Genomic DNA, 12,308 nt, shown 5'->3' with positions numbered 1-12,308 from the left:
TCCGAACTTATCTTATGAGGAGAGACCCGTGCAGATCCTAGACAGGCAGGAGAAGAAGCTTCGGAACAAGCTGGTTAAGCGAGTCAAAGTCAAATGGCTTAACCATTTTGAGGAGGAAGCTACGTGGGAGTCTGAGTCAGAGATGAAGGAGCGTCACCTCGAGCTATTCGGTGAGTTCTAATTTCGAGGACGAAATTTATTTTAAGGGGGGAAGGATTGTAGAACCCGTAAATCAGTAGATGTATAAGCCATGCATAATTCTAGATTTTTAAAAATTAATTGACTTCATTGCATGATTATTTTAAATGCATTTCTTTGAAGTTAATTATTTATTTTTTTCAGTTCAGTAGTTTGATTTTTAGCATTTCAGTTATTTCATTGAGGCCGGACTGGAGTTGGAGTTTTGAGATAGAATTTAAGATTTGAGAAATATTTCCAGAAGTTAATTTAGCTAGCAAGTAAGTTCATTTAAGTTAAAAAGAAGGTGTGAGGATTTAATTTAAGTTACTTGAGGTGATTAAGAAATAAGCCCATTTAAGTTGCTTAATTAAGGGGTTAGCTCACTAAATTAATTAAAGGATTAGTAAGGCTTTTAAGGATTATTAGTTGACTAGATAATCAACATCTCCCCTACCTTTTTTTTTTAAATTTCGGCCCCCCTTAGATTTTTGATCAACTTATTTACCAACTCACCCTTGACCAATTCTTTGCCATCTTTTAGCATGCTAATAATTCCAATTATCTATCAACCTCCATTTATTAATTAATTAGCATGATCCTAGTCTAGATTAGGTTGGAAATAATCGGCCACTACACCTAGCAAGCACCAACAAATCAATTGATATCAAACTAGAATTCAAAATTCAAATGAGAAGACTTAGTCTTGATATGATCCTATTATAGTGCACCCTTCTCCTCACCTTCATAACCATCATTTCTCCTCTCTCCTTTTCGAAATTTAGAGTGTATTCAGATTAGAAAATCGTGAGCCATAGCTAGGGAGAAAGGCAAGAAAAATCGAGAGCCAAGAAAGGTAGAGAAGCAAGCAACTCCGTCTCCTCCGCGCCGTCTCGTCTCTTCTTTTCGTTTCTATTTCAAACGATAACCAAGGCATGTCTAGATCCTTTACAAACCTCAATCAAGTCCTATTATCATATTTTTAACGTTACATGATCATCATTTTATAGCATAACCGAAATATATCAAGAATTTTCAGAAAAATACAAAGTGCAGATTTCGGCCCCTTCATGATGCTCTTCACGGTTGTGCTTGTTTGTGTATATTCAGGTGGATGGTTTGACTCCAGGCTCCCAAGGCGACATCTATACATGTAATAGGATGCATTAGGATCAGATTTGTCCATTCGTTCAAGCCCCTGGTTGCTGGAAATTCAGAAATGGACAGCAACCTCTCATTTGGTCCATTATGAGTTTCGAAATTCAGTTTTGATGGCAAGGAGGAAGGATCTGATCTTGGCTGCCCCAAGGGCCTATAGCCATGGTTAGATCACTCCCCTAGCATGTCTAAGACGTGACTAAGTCGCCCTTTTTGGTGGCTTGGTCCATGGCTCATCGGTTTTAATAAAAACATCACAACAGCCCCATGTCCCTTCGGCCCCTTCAAATTTCAGCCTATGCATTTCGGTTTTGGGTTGCTTGGTATGGATCTTGGTTGGCCTATGGCCCATAGCCACGGTTCATACCATGCTCTTGGATGTTTGGATCGTGCCATGGTCAATCAAATGGCCACTGGAACGACGCAAGACATCGATCAAAGCAAAACACTACACACGCATGCACGTTGGTTCTCGGTTGGAGTTTCGGTTGAGTTATGGTGTGACGCGGATTGTGGCTGGCCTAGGGCCCTTAGCCATGGTTCAAATCACTCCTTTGGATGTTGGTAAGAGTCTCTGGTTGGTGGTTCACGCCTCCAATGGCAGGTAGTCTCGAAAACAACACAAGTTACGCAATGGTACAGTTGCTGGAATTTTACAGCAAGTTGCTGTGTCGGTTTGGTGGCTCGTTCGAGTTCTCGGTTGGCTTTTAGCCTATGGCCTTGGACTGGACAGTGCCCCTTTGAGTTGGGAAGGTCGTGTTTTTGACCGTTCGTGATTCGGATCATTTTTGAGGTCGTACGAGAATTTACGGTGCGATGTGCCAAATTGACTCTCGAAAGAGCGTATCATGTTTTGGCCTCCATTTCACCTAGATTTCGACCCTCATCATTTTAGGAGCATTAGTTCATAATTTTAAACGTATTTTAATCATGATTATACGTCGGTTCAGTGTTGGTTCGGGTTGGTTCGGAGTCATGATTAAATACGAAGTCGGTAGACGTAATTGTCGCATTTTCAAACGTAAATTTGCATAGTTGGGCAAGTTTAAGCTATTGCATATTCTTCATGACAGTTAGGTTGCAGCGAGCCTGGGGACGATCCAACCCAATCCAGTTGGTAAAATTACAGGATTTTTCATTATGCCAATTAATTATATTACGTGCATGAAAATAGAAAATACTTATTTTTGAGATTTATGCGATATGGCTTGTGGTCAATTCACTATTATGGGAGCATTATTTTATACGGTCGCCAGTGACCGATCAGTTCAGTTTGGTACCACTCGGTTGCCAGTGACCGGCCAGCTCAGTTCAGTTTGATCTCCTCGGTAGCCAGCTGCCGATCAGTTCAGTTCAGTGCAGGGGCCACAGGCGTAGACCATAATCTCAACAGAAAATTTTTATCAGTTATTTCAGTACAGGGCTCCAAGGAGCAAACATTTTCACTATGATTTTCAGTTCAGTTATGCAGGTATTATAATTGCTCAGTACAAATTATTTTCAGTATGCCTCATGACATGATATTTTATCCCATGCACATTTTACTTCAGTATTTACTCGTTACCTACGATATTTGCATGCTGAGTCTTTAGGCTCACTAGACTTGATTGTTGTAGGTACTGATGAGGCCAGGGCCGAGGGCGGGGACCAGTGAGCCAGCTTGGGTCGGCAGTAGTGGCACCCGAGGACCTCAGTTTCAGCACTTGCCACTTTTTATGCTCAGACATTTTATCAGCTGTTGAATATTTTTAAATTGTTATTTTCGGCAAACTTTATTTTCTTCCGCTGCTATAATTTAAACATTGAACTTGAGTTATCAGTTGATTTTATGAATGAGGCACTCCATTTATTTTTAAAAAGAAAATTTTTAATTTTCCGCAAATTTTTCAAGCAAGGAGTTCTAGGGCCTTTGCAACATGTTATCGCTTATGCCTCGAGACAGTTGAAACCACATGAGACTCGCTATCCAATTCATGATCTTGAATTGGCATCCATTGTATTTGCACTGAAGATATGGCGGCATTACCTATATGGTGAGAAGTTTGAGATCTATTCTGATCACAAGAGTTTGAAATATCTGTTTTCACAGTCAGAGCTGAATATGAAGCAGCGAAGATGGCTTGATTTGCTTAAAGATTTTTATTGTGAAATCAAATACTATCCGGGGAAGTCGAATGCAGCAGCAGATGCACTGAGTCGAAAGGTATGTTCTTTGTCCTTATCGACGATTGATGTTTCAAATTTGATAGAAGATTGCTGTTTGTCTGGATTAGTATTTGAGACATATTGTAAACCGTTGAGATTATATGCTGTCCAAGTCGAACCAGAGCTGATTTTGATAATTAAAGCGGCTTAGAAAGTTGATCAGAACATTCAGAACTCGATAGCGATGGTCAGAGCAGGGCATCGATCCGAGTATCAGGTTCATGACAGTGTGTTATATGTGAATAATTGTCTTGTTGTGCCAGATGTTTCAGATTTGAAACGACAAATATTGTCAGAAGCGCATAGCAGTCGTTTCAGTATTCATTCTGGTGGCAGAAAAATGTATAATGATTTGAAACGACAGTTTTGGTGGAAACAGATGAAAGCTGATATTGCTGAATTTGTATCCAAATGTCTGAATTGCCAACAGGTGAAAACGGAAAGAAAGAAACCAGGAGGACTGTTACAGAGCTTATCTATTCCTGAATGGAAATGAGATCACATTTCCATGGATTTTGTAACGAAGCTACCGAGAGCCTCCCGAGGTTGTGATGCAATTTGGATCGTGATTGACAGATTGACCAAATCAGCATGCTTTATTCCGTACAAGATGACGTACCGACATGACCACATGACAGAGATTTATGCCAGAGAAGTGGTCAGATTGCATGGAGTGCCAAAGTCGATTATTTCAGACCGTGATCCTCGGTTTACTTCGCACTTTTGGCAGAGTTTATAGCAGGCTCTAGGTACGAAGTTACATCTGAGTACCGCATATCATCCACATACTGACGGACAGTTAGAGCAGACTATCCAGACACTGGAGGATATGCTTAGAGCTGTAGTGCTTGATTTCAGCACTAGTTGGCAGGATTCATTGTCACTTTGTGAGTTTTCGTACAACAACAGCTATCAGACGAGTATAGAGATGGCACCGTTTGAAGCATTGTACGGTAAGAAATGCAGATCCCCTCTGTATTGGAACGATATCTCTGAGGTTCTTGAGATTGAACCTGATATGATCAGATATATGACAGAAAAAGTGAAGTTGATTCAGAAGAGGATGAAGGCAGCTCAAGACAGACATGCCAAATATGCCAATGTTCGACGTAGACCGTTGGTATTTGAGGCATGAGACCGAGTATTCTTGAAGATTTCATCTTTCAGAGGAGTTGTCAGATTTGGCAAGAAAGGAAAGTTGTCTCCACGTTATATTGGGCCGTACGAGATTCTCGAGAAGATAGGAGATCGTGCCTATCGACTCGCATTGCCGCCTTCTTTATCTGGAATACATGATGTCTTTCATGTATCGTTATTGAGGAAATATCTTTCAGATGCTTCTCATATTATTCAGCCAGACAAGGCAGAACTTGACGGGACACTGAGTTACTTCGAGAAACCGATCCAGATACTCGATCGTAAAGAAAAGCAGCTCAGAACGAAGACTATTCTGCTTGTGAAAGTTCAGTGGAGTCGTCATGACATTGAAGAAGCTAATTGGGAGACTTAATCAGATATGAGACAGAGATTTCCCGAGTTGTTTTATTGATGTGAGTATTCTTATTTAGCTTATATTCTCCATTCCTTATTGTATCTGATTTGGTATTTGATTGGATATCTGATTTGATTGCCTATGATTTCGGGAACGAAATCGGATATTAGGGGGGGGGGAGAAATGTAATGCCCGAGATTTTGATTATTGTAATCTGAAATGATTTTTTGATAAATTGATGTGATTATAGACAGAATGGAATCTGACCGAGAAAGCCGGAAAGAGGATTGGAATTATGTGCGAGGATGAGCCCTCGCGCATATGCGCGACCCCGCCTGGTGCATATGCGCGAGATAGGCAGAAGACCTCACGCATATACGCGACATTGACCAGCGCATATACGCGACAATGGCAGAGAGTTGTGAAGAACCTCGCGAATATGCACCGAGTGAGGGCGCGCATATGCGCGAGTTGCTGTGATGCTACGCGCCGAGGTAGGTCGCGCATATGCGCAAGACGTGTTGCTTAAAGGAGTGAGCCACTTGCCCCTTGCATGCATGATATATATATATATATAAACCTTCAGTTCTTATAATCCGGCAAGAAAACGAAAAGAATAGCGGGGAATGCTTAAGTTTCTTTAAAACAAAGATTTGTGATTTGCGAGAAATCTGTCCGTTCGATTTTCAATCCGACTTCGATACTGTGTTCCTATCGACACAGGCTTCAATTGATTGTAAGTTTTACTACGTTTTAATATGATTTGAAATTATAGTGTTGAAGGAATCAGATGTGACTCATATATGGTGTTCTTGATATAGTAGACATCGTATAATCGAAACCAGATTGAAGAACGGATACCGTATGAAATTGTTATGATTTTCAGAGTTGATTGGATTGAGATTTGATATCAGATTTGTGTTGTTATTGATTATGAGATGTTGGGATTGATATCTGACTGATATTGTATTGCTGGGTATATTGGGATTGCGCTGTTATGCCGTTAAAACAGAATTAGATTGAGTTCTGATTATATCCAGTATTGATTTGAGTGGTGTATTAATATTATACTCCTCGATATTGTCATTGCCAGATTGAGTATTGACAGGCTTCGAATTCGAGACATCGATTTCGTTAGATCGACAAGAGAAATGTATAAATCAATGTTAACCGGGAGATCAACTCGAGTCAGATTGGACTCGGGTTTCCCAAAAATCACATACATTACTTTATTGCATTGACATTTGCAATTTATGAAATTGATATGCTTAGTCTGTTGATTTATAGCAAAGCATGAGATAGAATTTTAGACATACGTGCTGAGTCATTGGCAGAGCCACCAAGTCTTTGGCAGAACCGCCAAGACATTAGACTTTTGGTGTATCGATGTGGCATAGGAGTAGGTCGACTTCTATAGCAGAAATTCGATACAGAATGCCAAAGTCTGAGTTAGACCGGGATCCCTAGATTAGAGATGAGTCGAGTCTGAGATGATGAGTCCAGCGTTTATTTACAGCTTTATATCAATTCATGTCTTTCAGATTTGATTCATGCTATTGATATATGTTTTATGCCTTTATATCTGTTTATATGATTGCATGTACACGTTGTTTATACTGAGATTATATTCTAATCGGAGTTATCCGGCTGTTGTCTTGTTTGTATGTGTGCATGACAACAGGTGGGACATGATCAGGGTCAAGAAGAGGATGAGAGAGGACAGTTAGCGTGGAGATCCGGACTTATAAGTAGATCTGTTTCATCACCTGACATGTAGTGAATGAACAGTAGTTGTTATGATTTACTTTTGTACAGGACTTGTACTTAGATCGGGATATTGATCTTGTAAATGAAATAAGATTTATTTCATATTTTGCGTACTCTTGTATTTTAAAAAAAATTTAAACCCTGTTTATCATAATTGATTTAATTATCCCCAAAAATGATTAAGCAATTAATTAGGTTCGGGTCCCCACATCAGTGAATTCAAAAAAAATATTTGAAAAGATTTATTTTCATATCCATGAAAAGGCTAAATTGTTAAGTTCATTAGGTTATTTTGAATATTTTAGTAAAAATTATTAATGACATATTTTGACAAATTTGAATGTGTATTTATTGATTGATTGGGTATCATGTTTTTATTATGAATTAGTGATAAATAGGAGAATATATAATAAGTTAAATTGTGAATAATGCAAATATGTATAAAGACGTTAGATATGTAATAATTGTCCATGTTAGGTAGAACATCAAACCATGTCATGGTTTGATCATGGTTTGATTCTCATTTATTACAATGAGTACAATTATTGGGAGAAAGATTGTTGAGATATGATAATTGTCCATGTTTGGTAGAGCAATCGAACCATGTCACTTGGACTGCTACGCGGTTTAAAATATTTGAGTTGCACTATTACTAGCAGCTATAACTTTTGGTAAACCGACAAGCACTCAATCCTACAAAAGATTATATCGATATACTTCTCCCAATCAGATATATGATATATATTGATAAAAATAATAATCTATACTCAGAAAAGTAGTTATGACTTGTGGTTCATTATTTTATAAATTTAATTTAGTAGTTTGAATCTATGCTACGATAAGAATTTTTTTTCTTCCTAACATTGGTTAATAAATTACAATATATATTAGAGTGACTTGAAAGCTGGTCAAGGCATTGTTTCTTATCGAAAAATTAGACCAATTAACAGAATTAATGAGCGATGAACGGTCAGAATAACAAAATAATGGGGGAAAAATGCGTAATTTAATTTCTGAAATTAATTAATATTTTGACAATAAAATGCAAGAACTGTTGGGAATAGTGCCCTGAAAGCATTGTAATTAGACTATATTTTTATATTATTAATAAAAGTGACATTTATTATTGAACATATTTACATGAATTTATTGTCTTAAATATCATAGAAAAATCCCTACTTTATTGGATGTGACCACGATTTTAGTATATATAAAAGTTATATATACAAGAGGATTAAAATTATGGATAATAAACTTAAATTAACTCCGTGATGAAATTAATTAAATTATGGGATCTTTAATTAAAGCATCACCAATGCGGCCCATGAACATTAAGAATGTGACCGTCTTATCCGGACTGTCGATGTAGAGACATCTAGATGGGGGCATTTATATATAATGAAATTATGTAGGACTTGGACCGATTTAATTAGACATTTCATAATAAATTCCGTTGTTACTATGAATTTAAATTAAATCATAAAGATGATCATATATGAATAAATCTGAACCCTTATGTGATTATAGACTCATGTCCATTTCAATGTGATTCTTGATTTGCTTGTTTAAAGTTTGCAATTATGCATTCTCAATACTTGCATTTTAGATTTATATTTGAAATTAATGGTTGGGAATATGAATTCACAGACATGGAATCCATTCCTTCTTGCGAGAAGCAGAAAGATAATTATCTCATTTGTTAATTTTAGAACTGAGTGTGGGCCCAATTAATTAATAATTGAATTATAAATTGAACCATTCACTACTGAATTAATGGTAAATGAGGATAAGAAGTAATTGAAGATGTAAACGGAAAATTCCTAGCTTTAATTATGAATTGTCTATGAAGGATTAATTAATATGTAATGATTATATCAATGAACTACTCATTTTGTAGAGTAAATATTTCATAATGAAGAAGAGTGCAATTTCATATTTTTAGTGGAGTAATTATGGAATTAATAAGTTGGGTAAATTATTTAAAGAGCTTAATTATTTATCTAATTTATTGGAGCTTCTAATTATGAGTCAATGGTCCCCAATACGCTTTTCAAATTAATGACGGATAAGAAATGCAATTTAGAAATCACATGGGATAATGGAAATTTGTTTCCATATCATCAAAGGCTTAGATATAAATATAATTAAATATGAGTTATTAATTATTTTTAAATTATAATTATGAGATAATTATAAATTTAGTTATCGTGATAATATCATAAATGGATATACACGTTTTTTCAAATACGAGAGGCAATTGATTTTTAATTAAAAAGTAGTTAAAATTGATCAACTTGTATATTATTATTATTTAAAAAAAATTGAATTAAATGTGGAAAAATTGTTTTCATTGTTTTAAAAATCAAGGCAATCAATTGGCCTTATAAATGATTGAAACTTACGTAGAAAAAAGGTTTTCTATAACAATCATTTTGCTACTGTTGAATCTCAATTATTTATATAGAACAATACAGGCATTCAAAGAACAAGAAAAATCGAAGAAAAGCCATCTTGAGAAAATATTTTCATTTGATGAAAATATATTCGAGCATAATATATTCTCTAAGAGAATAAAAAAATATGATTTTCTAAGTTTGTATATTTCTGAGTGCTCACACACTACCGTATCGATAGAAAAGATTGTACTGGAAGGTTGTGGTTTCTACAGATCTCGGATTCACAAAAAGAAAGAAAACAACAAGAGGTTACTTTTTCTAGAAAATAATTTTATTTAAATTCATCATTAATTTATATTCATATGTTCGATTATAATTTATGAAATTATATAATATCTTCCGCTGTGTTTCGATTTGATTAAAAAATAATTTTTATAGCCGGAATCGTTCCGAAGACTCTATAAATTTTCAACAAATAGTATCAGAGCCATTGTTTTCATATGAATATAAATCACGAGTATTTAAATTTATGATAATGGGTTATTGTTGTAGCTTATAAATTTAGTTGTTAACTTTTGACTGCCGAGGATATTTGACTATCTTAATTATGAGAACAAATCAAATAAGATGATTTTACATATAAAATATGAATTTATTCTATCGTGTCCTACGTGAGCTAGAAGAAGAATTCTTATTTTGTGCACAGAAGAAAGAATAGTTATTTTTCTTTTTTTTTTTTGTAAAAAGCTTGACTTGTTCGAACCATAAAATTCGGTCTTTATCGGGAACGGTTTCCTATCGATGTCAATATTGGAGATATGGAACTAAGCGGCAGCGCAATGGATGGTTTGTCCATCCATGACTCCTGTGCGTTGGCTCCAATACAGATGCTCGCTGGGTCGAGTATTAGTATTCGCTGGTTCAAGCGATTCTACTCGCTGGATCGAGACATCGGCTCGCGCACGAGTTGTGCAGGAACTAAAACGACGGTACGAGCAATGGATGGTTGGACCGCCATGGCTAGTGTCTGTTGTCTCGAGGAATTCTCGCATACGGTACTTCGTGTAAATTTGCTTATGCGAGAAAAGTGGCTCGTCGGACGAGTTATAGTAAGGAAAATTCGATGGAGTTCTTGAGGAAGATGGAACCTATGTTCCATATTGCAAGATGAGTTGCTAAATTTTTTTTAATGGCAGCATAGCTGCTTGAGGAAGAAGAAAAAGGTTGATGCAACGTTTTTAATAAAAAAAACAATAAGATTGTAATTTTTATAATTAAATCATTAGATGATTTAATTAATTAAATAATTAAAAGTTTGAGAAACTTTAATTATTATAATGAGTGGGAGAAGAATATATGACAATAAATTCTACGGCATCCACTATTAACAAAAGCAACGTGAGATTTAAATGGCGCCTAGTGACGCATAGGACGTCCTCCCCTAAGGAAGGTTTTCATTTAAATCAAAATTCAAGGCTTAGTTTCCGAAAGGATAAGATTTTTAATTAAATTCATACTTTACCTACTCTAAGGTGACAATTATGGATTGAGTTTTAAAATCTGAAATTATGGGTTACACTCATAAAGATGCAATTAAATTGTTTAAATGCATCTAGGCTAAATTAAATGGTAATTAATAAATAAAAGTGAAGATATGAGATATCTTAGTGTTTTATTTATTAATAGAGATAGTATCAATTTAATCGTCATTTAATTCGTTCGGCCCTAAGGCTACTTGTTAAATGCGAGATTAAATTTCCTCAGAATTGGTGAAATAAATATATTGTATCGTACATCATATTTATTATTCCTAAATTTATTTATCTATGATATTTGTTCAATTGATTAAATGTCACTTTTATATTTCAGCAATCATGACTTCCGGTCCCGTTCTTGCTTTACTTAATGAAAAGTTGACCGGCGAAATTTTTTTAAAATAGAAGAGTAATGTAACGCCCCGAAAATTTAAAGGTCCACGCGAACCACATGCATACAAATTATTAAATTCTCTTGTATTTTAATTAAATATTTTAGTTGCATGAATTAATTATGTTGTGCATGTTGACATGTTTAAAATATATTTTTCTACATGGTTGGATTAAAATGTATTTTTAAAAGTTATTCGAGTTGCGATCGAAAACGGAGACCGATGGCTGAAAAACGTAAAATGTTTTTAGTAAATAATTGTTCCTAATTATTTAAAATATAGGTGATGGTTTTTCATATTTTTGAAAATAAGGAGTTTTGAGGTGATTTTATACGCCGAGACGCAAATTTTATCGGTGTTGATTTTTCAACAAAAATGCGAAATTTTTGGCAACCCGGCTATTAAATTCACAAATTTAATCTTGACAAAACTATTTTAATATTTTAATTAAATCCTAATCAAATACTAGTAGGCCTAAACTTATGCTTAATAGGCCTAAAGCCTTGTTAGGAAATAAGTAAGTATAAAATATGTTAATCACCCCAAACCCTACACACAAAATACACGCCACACACCCTCATAATTTCTTCAAAGTTACGGCATACACACACACACCACAATTTGGGAAGGGATTTTCGTGAGGTTCAAGGAGGTTTCAAGCCAAGGTCTTGCCCCGTTCTTCGCAATCGTCAATGTATATTCATGCGTTCAAAACGCAAAGGAACGCATATTCTTTCCTTCAAAACATCATCACACCATATTATGATTTTATGCATGTTTTGTATGGAAATCAAGTGGCATGAAACTTATTTTCGTTTTTCACATGAGTATGGGTTTTAAAAGCTCAAGTTTGTTGCAAATTCACGTTTATTATGATCTGAAAAGGGCTGCCATGATTAGGACATACCCAGGCACGGTTTTACAGGAGTCTAGAGTCCTAAGATCACCCTAGAAACGCTGCATATCAAGAAACCACAAGCTGGAAGCTAAGTTGCTGTCAAATGTGGTCAAGGGTTCGGTTTTTGTTCTTCATGGTTCGGCTGGGCTTTGGCTGGGACCAGGGGCTAGCCAGGGCCGTGGGGGAGTCAAGGGTAGAGTCCTAGCATGTTAGTGGGCTGGGAGGAGTCCTTGCCAACAAGGACTCCTACCCGAGAGTTGAAGGTGAGGTGCGCAGGTTCTATGGTCT

This window comes from Primulina tabacum, chromosome 8 (genome assembly GCF_025594145.1).
Source record: "Primulina tabacum isolate GXHZ01 chromosome 8, ASM2559414v2, whole genome shotgun sequence".
Classification (NCBI taxonomy): domain Eukaryota; kingdom Viridiplantae; phylum Streptophyta; class Magnoliopsida; order Lamiales; family Gesneriaceae; genus Primulina; species Primulina tabacum.
This window is presented reverse-complemented; position numbering follows the sequence as displayed.